Source organism: Ctenopharyngodon idella, chromosome 8, assembly GCF_019924925.1.
Source record: "Ctenopharyngodon idella isolate HZGC_01 chromosome 8, HZGC01, whole genome shotgun sequence".
NCBI classification, from domain to species: domain Eukaryota; kingdom Metazoa; phylum Chordata; class Actinopteri; order Cypriniformes; family Xenocyprididae; genus Ctenopharyngodon; species Ctenopharyngodon idella.
The window spans coordinates 8200809-8215133 of NC_067227.1; the positions used below are offsets into that span (position 1 = coordinate 8200809).

At 34.2% G+C, this 14325-nt stretch overlaps 1 long non-coding RNA gene across 1 annotated transcript in view; it reads left to right on the forward strand.

Annotated features, from left to right (window-relative positions):
* The first annotated feature begins 367 nt into the window (after positions 1–367).
* LOC127517554 (uncharacterized) overlaps positions 368–14325 on the forward strand; it is a 68234-nt gene continuing 54276 nt past the window's right edge. Inside the window, exons 1-2 of the long non-coding RNA XR_007931279.1 lie at positions 368–513; positions 6875–7018. This is a non-coding gene — a long non-coding RNA (uncharacterized LOC127517554). The remainder of the gene's footprint in view (positions 514–6874; positions 7019–14325) is intronic.

A 14325-nucleotide genomic window follows, 5' to 3' on the forward strand; every position in this document is an offset into this window, starting at 1 on the left:
AACACCCACTTTTAACTGGCCATTTTGGCTGTTTTAGCAACACCCTTTATTAACAAGCATTCAAGAATAGGACACACCAAAGTAAGTTTTTAAAGCAATGATTTACTTAGTAAAGAACTTGACTGGTCCGCATAAAGCCCAGACCTGAAAACATATTGAATACTTTTGGTATAAATATGAACACTGACCTCACTGATGCTCTTGAATCTGAATGGGATCAAATCCCAACAAGTCAAGTACCAACATCTAGTGTAAGTTAAGGTAAAGTGAAATTGATGGGCTGTATATATGTGTTATTTAATGCAGGGCTCCAACAACTAATCGATAAAATCGATTATTATCCTTAATGAAAATAATCAAAAATGAATTTGATTATCGATTAGTCGCGTCTGCGCGCTATGCCCGGGAAACCATCAGCTAGTCACGTTGCAGTAGCCTAGTGAATAACCCATTTCTATGGACAAAACGCATATGGAAAGTAACGGAGGACACAGAGTAAGCTGCTGCGAAAAGGTATATGATCCAAGTTGTACGCAACATGAGACTGCTTTATATTTTACTTCAAACAAAAGCATTAGGTTTACTGCGTCTTGCCCTCTCGTTTTGACAGATGAATGTGCTGTTTGACACGTTTTTTCCTTAGCAAATAACCTACATTTTATGGTTATATCCTTATCTGTAAATGTTGGAAAGACCCGCGACTATTTCCATTTTGCATATTCTGACAACGAGCGTCTTGTTAAACTTAGCAGACTTCAATTAACGAGTACGCGCATGTGCGTCAAACAGACGAAGCGCAGTAGAAAAGGCGCGCAATAATTCTGACTAAAATACAAATTTTGCTGCACAAATATTTTTGTTCGAAATTAAGTGTATGAGAGCAGTAACAGTAAATGCACTATTGTTTGTATAGCCCATTATTAATGTAATATAATTAGGCTACTATGTTCAGACGAGTGAATGTGTGTGTTCCTCATAACTCGTACAAGTAAACATTTGTTCCTTTGTAGGTTTAGAATGTAATGTTTGTATTTTAACCATTTTTTGCCTATATAGATACTGAATTCACTATATTTGTTTTCATAGGCTTTATATTAGGCCTACACATTGTTTGGAGGACAGCATTGTTAAAAATAATGGATTACAATACATTTTTAATTAAAAAATATTTTTTAATGTATAATAATTGTTAGATTTTTTTCTGATTAATCAAAAAAATAATCAACAGGGCAATCGATTATAAAAATATTCGTTTGTTGCAGCCCTAGATAAATGCCTAAATCAGCTCATATAAAGCAACCATGTCTCTTCAGAAGATTTGGATTGAAAAGCTTGGATGATGTGAGTTAGTTTTCTTACTTACGTAATCTACTTTCAGTGGAGAGATAGAAATCTCTTTTAGGTTTATTACTATTCATTTGTGTTTTGAAGATGAATGAAAGTCTTATGGCTTTGGAACGACATGAAGGGTAAATGATGACAATTTTCATTTTGGTGTGAACTATCCTTTTAATGTTAATACTTTAGAAGTTAAAGTGACGATGTTTAAAAATAAAATGTTCAGCAAGTTAATTTCAGGTTTCAACGCATGGTGTAAAGTGTTAAAGTGTGGTGTCCAGGTGTCCACATGCTTGCGGTAATTTAGAGGTGTGTTGGATCACGGCGCTCCCATGAAAGCCCGTTTTTATTGTAATTCAACACTTAAACACCAGCAAAAAGGACCTTGATTATTAGTCGAGAAGCTTGAGCCCTTGAGAACCTGCCCTTCTAGAACATTCACATCATCCCAGTAATGACTCAGGAAAAGCTCTTTATCACTGCGGGCAAACTCAAAGCTATAATCTCCTCAGTATCCACATAGTCTCGATGCCTCGTAAATTTGTTTTGCTCTGTTTCATTGACCCTTCCCACATCTGTCCGCCTCCAGTCTCTCTCAGCATTGCCTTAGAAGAGCCTATCCGGATTGTAAGAAGTTTACAAGACTGCAACTCTTTCCTTCAAAGAGTGGAAATGCCGTTTACAAAGAGCAGGCCTCCTTGAATTAGCTAGATGCTATCAAGCTCGGCCGTAAGTTATGAGCACAGTCAGAGTGCCTTAGTCTCCCTGTTTATCATACACCCGCCACCAATTTGTTTCGGGATTGTTTTATTAATTGCCATGGAAACATCTGCGTATGATGGGATCAAATTAGAGACGGACCTCTTTGCGGAACAGCGACATGATCCCGTTCCTTGAGGGGGGAAAGCAGAGTGAGAAAAGTGGAATTAAGGATGAAAGGAAAGTTCAAATCCAATTTAGAGAGTGAGATTGCCTAACTTGAATGTGTGTCATGTGGTATTGGTCAAGAGAGGACAATTGGGGGAAAAAAAAGTACTGTCGAGTAGAATCTGCAAATGGGGTGAGATGAAGGGACAGATGAAAAAACAAGATGAGAGAAGGACATGTTAAAGCATATTGCAATTAACTTAGGCTACTCAGATTGGCCTCAGCAGGAAAATCACCACACCATGATCATTTATGGCAAATGTAATGAAAACGGTGTCATATTTTACTAAAATATGTCAGTCAGGTGATTGCTCACAAAACCAATGAGCCGCATATTGCAAAGCAAACAGAAAAGAAAAGATCATATAATCTGGAGAGTTACGTCTCGGGTTCGAATCAAAAGAATCTGGCGGCAGGTGATTTTCAAGGGTTTGTTTGCATAAAATCTTTCCTAATATTTCCATGTGTTGCTCTTCTCAAAATCAATCGGATATAGTATCAAGAAAAATAATGTATATTAATCCGTGTCAAACATTTAAGATGCTTTTCTCAAACAGCTGAAGTTATTAAAGACAATGTTTCCATATGTCCAAAAGAATGTCGGCTTGAAACGTTGCATGTTGTTTTTATATTTCTCTCTTTTTGGTATTCCAAGGCTGCATGTCGTGACTAGCCTGTTTGTGTGTAATTTAGTATTGCCCTGTCTCGGTTTGTTTGAGTGGCGTTTTCTTAACACAGGAAATTCTCCATTAGCATGGGAGGCTAATCAAGAGCGCTGAAGGAAATAGGAAACGTTCAGAGCAAAACACTGCGTCCCTCCCACTCTGCAAAGGCTATTCCAGTAACTTTTCTTTCTTCTTATTATTATTTTTATACTTTTTAGACTTCAAGTCCAAAGACTGTCTGTAAATAAAGTAGTACACTTTTTGGAATTGTAGTGTTTCTAAAATTAACTTTTAATTATTATTGTTCTGTTTTTTTAGTTAATTGTAAAATTTTACTTTCAGAAGCATGCACTACCAGTCAAAATTTTGGACACACTTACGTGAATTTGACACACTTTATTTCAATAGTCCACTTTAGACATTCTACTGACTATAAGTAACTTTGCAAGTACATGCAACTTATTCTACTAACCCTAAACCTACCAGTCTACTAATACTCTAATGTGAGTGAGTTAGTTGACATGTAGTTGTAAATAAATGAGAGCTAAGGGACGGTCACACTTTTCGTTCCATTGACTTCCATTCATACGCATGCATACGAATGCTGAAGATAGGGCTGGGCGATTTTTTTCGATTAATTTTCATGGGTGAGATGCTGCAAAAGACAGAGACACAAGTGCAACACCTAAACATGTCCGCCAAACATAAAAACAATTGGACAAATAGCGCAATGGAATGCAAAAACCTGTAAACCTATTTGATATTTCATGTTTGCATGATGGTGACAGGCTAAAAGCTGCTGTTGTTTTCTGTTTTTACAAAGCATTTGCTGTTAATAGCCTATTACTGGTGTTATTTATTGCTATTACTTTTTGGCTAAGAAATATTTAGCATTTTCTTATTTTATATTATTTCTGAGTATATAGGATGTGTTTAAGGTAAGTTTGTACAACATTTGCCTTCATATTTCAGGCATATTTTCTGCAAAGATATTTAACAAATTGTTTTACATTTACACTATGTTGATCACTTCATGTGTGGCGTGCACTTGGAATGGAATTTTTTTTAACCAGATTGTTAATAAAGAGAATGTTACTTAAATCATATTGTAGTTAAGTTTTTAAGTTGACTAGTTAAACATGAAAATAAATAAATAAATCGAAATCGTGAATCGGTCAATCATTCTGAAAAAATCAAGATTTTATTTTTTTGCCATATCGCCCAGCCCTAGCTGAAGAGAAGAAATGCAAGTTCCTGTGAAGAAGTTTTGCATTTCTCTGCGCTCCAAAGTTCAAGTTTGGTGAACTTTGACCTGTGAATTCCTATTACTTGAAGAAGTGTGATCAATAGAAGATCAGTATGACCTCTTAGCTGAATTAAAAGAATGCAAAATGTTTGTACTAAAGTGGAGTAGATTGTATATTTTTCCATTTTAGATTTGTTATTATTTGTTATATGCTGAATTTATGTTTTTAAAAAGACGTTGCAGAGTGACATCATATCACATTGCATATCACCGGTTATGTGTTCAAAGTCTACTGTGACCGCGGGATTAGTTAACATGTAGTTGCAAAATTACAGTACCTGTCAAAAATTTGGAAACATTATTTTTTTGGTTTATATATTTTTGAAAGAAGTCTCTAATGCCTACCAAGGCTGCATTTATGTCATCAAATTTACTGTAAAAACAGTAATATTTTGAAATATTATTAGCATTTAAAATATTTGTTTCGAAATAATACATTTACAATAATACATTTTATTCCTGTGGTGACAAAGCTGAATTTTCAGCATTATTACTCCAGTCTTCAGTCACATGATCCTTCTGAAATCATTCTAAAATGCTGATTTGCTGCTAAAGAAACATTTATTATTATTATTATTATTATTATTATCAATGTTGAACAGTTTTTGCTGCTTAACATTTTTGTGGAAACAATAGCATTCAAACATTTATGATAAGATTTAAAAAGAGACTGAGGTAAATTAATACTTTTATTCAACAAGAATGTATTAAATTGATCAAAAGTGACAGTGAAGACATTTATAATGTTACAAAAGATTTTGATTTAATAAATGCATTAATAAATTTAATAAATAAATGTAATAAGTGCAAATAAATGCTGTTCGTTGAACTTTCCATTCATAAAGAAATTCTACAAAAATGTCAAGCAGCACAACTGTTTTCAGCATTGATAATAATAATAATAAGTGTTTCTTTAGCATCAAACTAGAATTTTAAAATGAAGGATCATGTGACACTGAAGACTGGAATAATGGCTGCTGAAAATTCAGCTTTGCCATCACAGGAATAAATTGCATTTTAAAATATATTCAAATAGCAAACAGTTATTTTAATTTATAATAATATTTCGTATTATTAATGTTTTTACTGTATTTTTTTGATTAAATAAATGCAGCCTAGGTGAGCATAAGAGACAATCTATTTCTATCAAAGTTTTCTATCCAAAACATTAAAAAATGTTTCCAACTTTTGACAGGTAGTGTACTTATACCTGTAGTTGTCTACAGTGGGTTTTCAAAATAGTGTAACCTAATAATAATAATAATAATAGAGTAAGATTTTGTAAATGTTTTTTGAAAGAAGTCTCTAATGCTCACCAAGGCTGCATTCATTTAATTAAATATTGTGAAATGCTATTACAAATAAATGTTTTCTATTTTAATATTGTAATGTAATTTAGCTGAATGATTTGATGCTCAAGAAACATTTTTTATTATCAGATTTCAAAAATTGCTGCTTTTTAGTAATTTTTGTGAAAACTGTAATACGCCTTGTTTTAGGACTTGATGAATAGAAATTTGTAACGTTATAAATAATTTGTAACATTATAAATGTCTTTACCATCACTTTTGATCAATTTAATGCACCCTTGCTGAATAAAACTGTTAATTTCTTTTACCAAAAAAAAAAAAAAAAAAAAAACCTTACTGACCCTAAACTTTTGAATTAGTTATTATTGTTGTTGTTGTTAGTATTATTATCATTATTATTATTATTATTGTTATTATTAATCAATAAAATGTACATAAGGAAAGCATTTATGTGAAGAAGTACACCCATGGGTTGAAATGTGGGAACAAATGCTTTGGTCATAAGGACACCAGTATAAAGTTAAAAGAGCATAGGCAAGTACGTGCTCCACGGGAAATTACAAGACAGTTTGTTTCAGTCTTGTTTTGTCATGACAGATCCAACCAATGTAGCTTGGCAAGAGACAACTCAGTGTGTCAAAGTTCAGGAGCGTACCTCTCCCCTCATTGCATAATGGAGCTTTGGGAATGATGGCCAAATAATCTATAAGCTCTCAAGCAAATCTATCCAGTAATTGCTCAGAGACGTGCTAGAGTCAAAATCCACATGATTTGTGAAGCTCAGTTGGTCAATCTGTCTGCTCGTTTCAACACAGCAGGGAAAAAATGCAATTTCAACACAAGAGTCAAATGAGTTTTTGTGGTTCACTCCTCAGAAAAGACCAAAATTTAACTGTGTAGACCATTATGTCATGTTACCTACAGTAACATGAAAACAAGGAAACACATTGTGAAAAATACAAAACCTTTCCAGTCTTGATTGTACACTACATTCAGATTTGAAAAACAAACTCATTCAGTGGTGCACTTCCCAAAAGCATCATTAGCCAACTAACATCGCAAGTTCTGTCGTTACATCATTCACCAATGTGGCTGAACATCAGGTTTGCGACAATACGGTTTCGGGAAACAGTCGTGACTAGCTAGTTGATTTGTTCAACGATGCATCGCACTATGGTAGTGAGGCAACGAGTTACGTTGTTGTATGGGAAACGCACCCCAGGATGTTAATGTCCTTCATGTTGTGTAACTATTCACTGAAGAGTACATTTTTCCTTGTCTTGGTTTTTAAATGTAAATTGCTTTTTTTTTTTTTTTTTTTCTCACAGAGACATGGACTTGTGTTGAGTGCATGTGTACATGCAGCATGATGTGCGGCTACAGCTAGGATGCAATACCTGTACATGCCTGGAGAAAGCTCACGGTTTGCATTGGCATTCATCTCACCTGGCACAGGACATTCACCCTTAGATGTAAGTGACTTGAAGCCTGCCATCTTTACACATGGCCATTCAGTTGTGAGCCAATCACTAGGGGTGTGACGAAACAGTTATTTCATGAGACAAGATAAGACACGAGATTGAGTTCACGAGAACAAGATGAGATTGTTACGCAGTATTTTTAAAAAATCCTCATTTTTTTTAAGAAATCCTTAACTGCAGGTGAAATGTTTTAACTAATCATCTTGTAATGAATGTAATTGTAATTTCTGTTCTATTTTCTGAGTACAAACTATCATATGCAGTAAAAGACAACAATTCTCAAGCACTGTAAAAAGGTTTTGCCACAAACGCAACTGACTGGCTTCTCTCCTGTATGATTTCACGAGTCTCTTCAGAACTTGGAACTGTAGAACTGATTTATGAGCTTCTACAACTTTTGACCTCCTAACTGAAATCCTTTCCACAAATTGATCATAGAAATAAAAACAGTATAAATAAAAACGAATAACACAGTTTTCTCTTAGTCTTATAAAAGGGATAGTTCACCCAAAAATGAAAATTCTGTCATAATTTACTCACCCTCAAGTTGTTCAAAATCTGTATAATGTTCTTTGTTCTGTTGAACACAAAGGAAGATATTTTGAAGAATGTGTTAAACTGTTTTGGGGCACCATTGACTTCCATAGTAGTTTTTTTTCCTACTATAGAAGTCAATGGTGCCCTAAAGTGGCCTGTTTACAAACTGTCTTCAAAATATCTTCCTCTGTGTTCAACAGAACAAAGAAATTTATACAGATTTGGAACAACTTGAGGGTGAATAAATTATGATAGAATTTTCGTTTTTGGGTGAACTATCCCTTTAAGTGCAAACAATAAGTGCAACCATAATCAAAGTACTCTCTCAATACTCAAAGTGCAAATAGAGACCACATTTTTCTTCAAACATGATACAGAGCTAAGAGATGGTTACAACTACACAGCCCTGCCTAATGGGGCGTTCACACAAGATGCGACTTGCGCGAATAAATTGCGCTATTCGCGCGTAGTTGGACGCTTGAAAATTTTGAGTTTACTCGCTTCATTCGCACGTGAAATACACTTCACAACAGACGCGAATTCGCGTCATGAGAGGGGCTTCTGCCAGGCGGCTCGTCTCGTTTCTGCACACTTCCTCTGAATAAACACATCAACTCGTCAGTGGGAAAGTAGTTGTAAAATACGGCGAATAAGCTCAATTTACCGGCTTTAGCTAGCTTGTAGTCCCAATATGTGTATATATAGCTCAAATTGAGTAAAGAGCGTTTTTTACAACTTACCAGATTGTCTACTCTCAGGAGTAGCGTCGGTATTTTTATCCATGCAGCAAACATTTTAAAATATCTTGAAAAAATAGGCCCTACTTTAATTATAAACCGTTGATAGTTTTTCCTTTTGTTTAATAGTTTTACATTTGGACAGAATCTTGTTGTAAAAGATAGCCTAATTGTAGGCCTATTGGCTAAGACGGAAAATACAAGACTCTCTTTGTTTTTAATAAATAAAATGCTGTATGTATTATTATTATTATTATTATTAATATTAATATTAGTAGGCTACATGCAAAAAAAAAAAAGTAAAAAATAAATAAATAAAAATAACGGAACGTTAATAATACAGAAGGAACGCTGGAACAGAAACGTTAAAATACTGATTCTGCTCAGAGTGAATCGATTTAAATTTTTTTTTTTTTCGTTTTTAAGCCTTGCTAAAAAAGCTTTCATATTGGGAGATATTTGCTTCAGGGAGCTGCTTTCAAAATGCAGGGTATTTAAATCGCGTTTGCGTGTTTATTTTCGCGATCGTGTGTACTCTGTGAATAGGGAGCGGCGGTGCTGAGCATGCATTCTACATGGTCAGACGCTTAGGCTCTGTTGTGCAACAAATCCCCTGCCATGGTCTTGTCAGTCATTTCCTTTGTGATCAGTGAATTCCTACAGCTTCTGCACTACGTACAAGCTTGTGTTGGATGAGCTGGATGGAATTGAAGCGACCATTATCGAACTGAATTAAGAAAAAAAAAAAAAAAAATCCATAAAAAGCAAAACGACAGTGTGTAATGTAAATGGCATATTCTATCCCAGTTTCACCCTTATACTTCGTCCTGGCAAAATTGCAGCCTTTCACCTCTACAAGGTGGCACGAGATCTCGTCACACCCCTACCAATCACCTGAACCATAAATGTCATTTGAATAATTGCTTTGGAGCCATAGGGAAAGTCTTGACTAATATCATTGCTTTGACATCAAAGTCAGCAGACAGGAAAAAGTCCATTTCACATTTGAAGAGCCTCCAAAAAAATCAGAAACTGGTCAAATATCTGCTATAACGTAATTAAATATTTGTGATAAAGTTGAATCTAGCTGAATATAGTCATCAACAGAGAAAGACATTTTTGCATCCAGATGGTGTGGTTATCTACTAGCCAGGCCTTGGCCACGTGGATGACACTTTTGCGAGCAACCGGAGTTCAAACCTGGTTTGTGTCATTTCCTGATCCCATTCCCCTCATCGCCTCTCATGTTTCACTGTCTTCTCAATAAAACTGGTGAAAAACACAGAAGGTTGCAAATTGTATGACAGTAACAGACTTCTTTTTCTACGCCGCATTGTCCTTAAAACAAGATACTTTTCTTGAATATATTTTGAATTATTTTTTAGTATTTTTCTAAACCATTATTTCCTTGTTTTCTATGTAAAGCATAAATCTCACAAAATTTTGAAGTTTATGCTTAAAAAAATCAAATACAGTTTACCTATGGGGTGCATGTTGTTTTCAAGGATACAGCATATAAGAGTTATATTTGTACAGTATGCTTTCATAATTTTATGATCATATTCTTGTTGTGTTAGAAGTTATTTAGTTCTTTTCCTATTTTTGCAATTTATGTCTCCTGAGTTAAAGATGTTTTCTTCACATTTTTCTTGGGATGTAACATTATAATGTTTTGAAGGGTAAGCTCTGCTTCTTAACTCCCAGTTATGTCACCATTTAGAAAGTCAGTAACATAGAAATATGTAGAGAAATAGGGTGGAATCATCCTGTGAAATCCCAGCAGCATTTCTTCTTGTCTGTAGAAGAAAGGATGAGATCATAAAGCAAATGTTTAACACACACTGTGCAGGTTAGAGCAGTGCAACTATCAGTATGTGGGGGAAATCGCTGTTATTACACAAAGATTGGAAACAAATGCTAGTTTTTGCACTTTGCTTTTTCCCTTTTTTCCCCCCCATAATCACTCTGATGAGCTCGTGTTGTTGTGAAAACCTAATGTGAGAACGTGAGAGAAAATTTCAATTGCATTGATAAATTCTTAAGTGGCTTCATATGGTTCCTCTCTGTATGTTAAAAGCCCTTGAGTAGTGATAAGTTTCCTCTGCACCTGAGTCTTGCCAAGAGGAAACGCTTATAGAAATGAGGCCCTTTACATATGTTCACTCAGTAAGTGCTGCTTGGTTTCATGTTTACTTTCAGCTCATGAGTAGTTTCAAATGGGTTTGAAATCTGTCTTTATATTAAATACAGTAAAAAAAATGCAGTAGTTTATGTACTTAAATCCTCATAGTCACAGTTTATATGAAACGGCCCTTCATCACAGCACACAGAAGTGACTGTTGGTTAAAAGGTACTGTAGAATGGGGAGCAATGCACTCAATGAACTGAAGAGAAAAAAAGAAAAACTGTTCCATATGTTAGCTGATACTAAAGCATAAAATAAAGTTTAAAGGGTTAGTTCACCCAAAAATGAAAATTCTGTCATTAATTACTCAACCTCATGTCATTCCAAACCCGCAAGACATTTGTTCATCTTTGAAAGACAAATTATGATGTTTTTTTTTTTTTTTATTAAAATCTGAGAGCTTTCTGTTCCTTCATTGACAGCCTACGCAACTACCATTTTCATAACCCAGAAAGGTAGTAAAGACATCATTAAAGTAATACATTTTTTGCACAAAGCACTTGTGTCGCTTCATATAATAGAGGTTAAACCACTGGAGTCACACTTTAATGATGTCTTTACTACCTTTCTGGGGCTTGAAATTGGTAGTTGCGTAGGCTGTCAATGAAAGGACAGAAAACTCTCAGGTTTCATTAAAAAGATCTTCATTTGTGCTCCGAAGATGAATGAATGCCTTACGGGTTTGAAGCAACATGAGGGTAATTGAAGAGTAATTAATGACAGAATTGTAATTTTTGGGTGAACTAACCCTTTAATAATATATGCGTGTTTCTTCAGATATGGGACCTTAATCATCAGATATGGGACCCTAACATTTGAGATGCATTTTTTTTTCTTTTTTCTCAAAAAACCATGAAACTTCAGCCCACATTGTAAATGTATGTGTGATATATATATATTAAAGCTTGATATTTAACATTTTTAACATTTTTTGAATAAAATGTCTGACTCCAAAGGTTAATTTCGTATCTAGCATGTTGTGTATACATGCAATTAAATAATATTTTTACACTTTTTTGCATAATTTAACATTAAAGCTTGATTTGAAATATCATTAACATTAAACTTTAAAAGTTATGTTAACCTTGTTTTTATTCAGTCTTCTTGGTAAACAGGTGCAGTAACAACTTTATAAGGGGCAAAATTGGGTGGAATTGTAATCATCAATGTAGTCATCATTTTTTAAATAAGATAAATCTTTTCAGTATTGTGTGAAAATTGTTTATTTCACTCTTTATTTAGATTATTGTAGTTTTAAATGAAAAAATTAACATTTTATGATGGATTTTTATCATTTAAAATATTTGATCTGTGACAAGAGTAAAACAATAAAATAAACACATAACAGGCATTTGAAAAGTTGCATGTCTGATCTTCCTAGGGGGAAAAACAAAACAAAACAAAAAAACTGCAATAAAATTCAACCCCTGCACATAAAAGTGCACAAAGTTGAAGAAACACCAATCCATGTTGATCTTCAACCAAGTCAAGCGATTGTGATGTGAGCAGGGACAGCAGTGCTGCTAAACGCAAATGAGCAATTTGGTATTTTGTCAGATAAATACATTATTTGACTTTTAAATTTGTCTTTACACAGCCAAGATTAGGCTGCTTTGTGTCATCTCAAAATTCTGTGTAAAGGCAGACTAAACTATGCCTGCTCTGACCCAGCTCAACATGTGGTATCAAAGGCAGTTCTGATGCTGCTTTGTTTTTTTGTAAATAAATTTCAGTATCAGAGCAGACTTCAATTTTGTTGTCTTGATAGAGCATATATTTTATATTTTAGTCTTAAATTAATCTTGTAACATTATGCAACTGTAATCCGTTGTTTAAATGCATTCACGCAACCTCTAAACTATTAAACTGTGCAAAGAAACCATAAATGCTACTTAAGATGCAGCTTCAGATGAGGTTTAAAGATGGCTTAAATGTTTTATTTAATTTATTTTGTTCCCTTGTCATTTTTGTAGTCTAGAGCCTTGTTTTAATCCGGTTTGGAAAATGGCACCTGCACTCTTCAAATGTCTGACAGAATGAGAACTATTAAAATATCTGGTGTATGGGAATACCACCATCGTTTGTGTGTGTGCGCGCGCGTGACCCTCATGTTCTCAAATGTTCTGTATTTGGCCATATAACTGAAAGGCGGCAGTCTGTTTGATCAGTTCACATGGTGCATAGCGTTGGATTTGATTTCTTTAAGTAGTATTTATTTATGCAGCTTGCCTTCCCCTTAGCCTTCTACCAGGCTGATGGAGCAGAGTCTATTTATTAGTCCTAAATTCACAAGAAAGTACAGCAGTGGCTTTGGGGACTACACAGGACAGTGGGGTATTTTCAGAATGACCGTTATATTTCATCACTAGCAAAATTTTAAAGGCAGGAAACACAAACCAGCTTTACAAGCAAGACCTATTTTCACAGGCTTGGACTGCATTTCCCAAAAGCATTGTAAGCCTAATTAGATCATAAAACTATTGGCAACAATGCTCTCTATGATCTACTTAGGCTTATGATGTTTTGGGAAACAAAGCCCAGATTGATTGCTCTTCTTTTGTAGTGGTTAAAATGATAGTTCACCCAAAAATTGACATTATTTACTCAACCTTATTACAAAGTCATGAATGAAAGGTGGCCAGAGGTGACGACACTACTACTACTACTACTACTATTAGTACTATACTACTACTAATACTACTACTACTAATATATATTATTATTATTATTATTATTATTATTATTATGTATTAATGTATATTTTTATAAATGAATTTAATAGAAATTGAAAAACGTTACGGTAAATGGTACGTTATTACAGGATGTCCGGTCATAGGTGTGCATTTATAGTAACCATTTCATATTCTGCATTTATAGTCTATTCATTCAAGCTTTGCAAATTAGTGAAAAAGTCTTTAAAATAAAAATAATAATTAACATTTTATTACAAATTATATCCTAATAAATGATCAGAGGCTTTCAAGCTTATCTGAATTCATATGATGCAGTTGTGATGATGGAGGAAGTAAAAAATGTGAGATGTTTGCTTAAAATCTTCCCCTCTGCCCTATCTCTTAAAAATCATATGGGTGATTTAGAATGTGCATATTACAATTTGATATGTGACAATCTATTACAAAACACACAAGTAATAGTGATGTTTGGCATCATTGACATTAAACTTGATGTGACATGACAAGATATAGATATTTGAGTATGTCATATCGCCCACTTTTATGATTCTTATATGCTGCTTTTTGTCATTTTTGGAGTTGACAGCAACTGGTCACTCTGGTATTCACTTCCATTGTATGTAAAAGAGCACCATCAGCTTTCTGCTAAACTTATGTCCAACAGAAGAAAAAAAGTTATATAAGTTTGGAACAGCATCAGGGTAAAGGATGACAGAATTTTCATTTTAGCATGGACATTTAAATTGCACGTTTGAGGAGAAGGGTCTAACAAAACCATAAATGCAAAATTTGATCTTAGATCAGTGATTCTCAATTAGCCCCCTTGATGTTTGCTGAGGCCTCATAGTTAAGGGGCTCCAGCAAACATCAAGGGGTCTTTTCTGATTCAAAATAAGATAAAACAAGCATTAAAATAAGCTAAAAATAGAAGTAAAGAGCAAGATTTATTTATTTATTTATTTATTTTTGTGTGTGAGAGAAACAGGATTCCCTGGTTCCCAGAAAACAGTGATTTCAAAGAGTGATTTTTAGACCTTATGTAATTTACAACAAATAGTGTGTGTGTGTGTGTGTGTATATATATATATATATATATATACACATACACACACGTGAATTCAAGCGTGGTACCTTAATAGGTTGCCA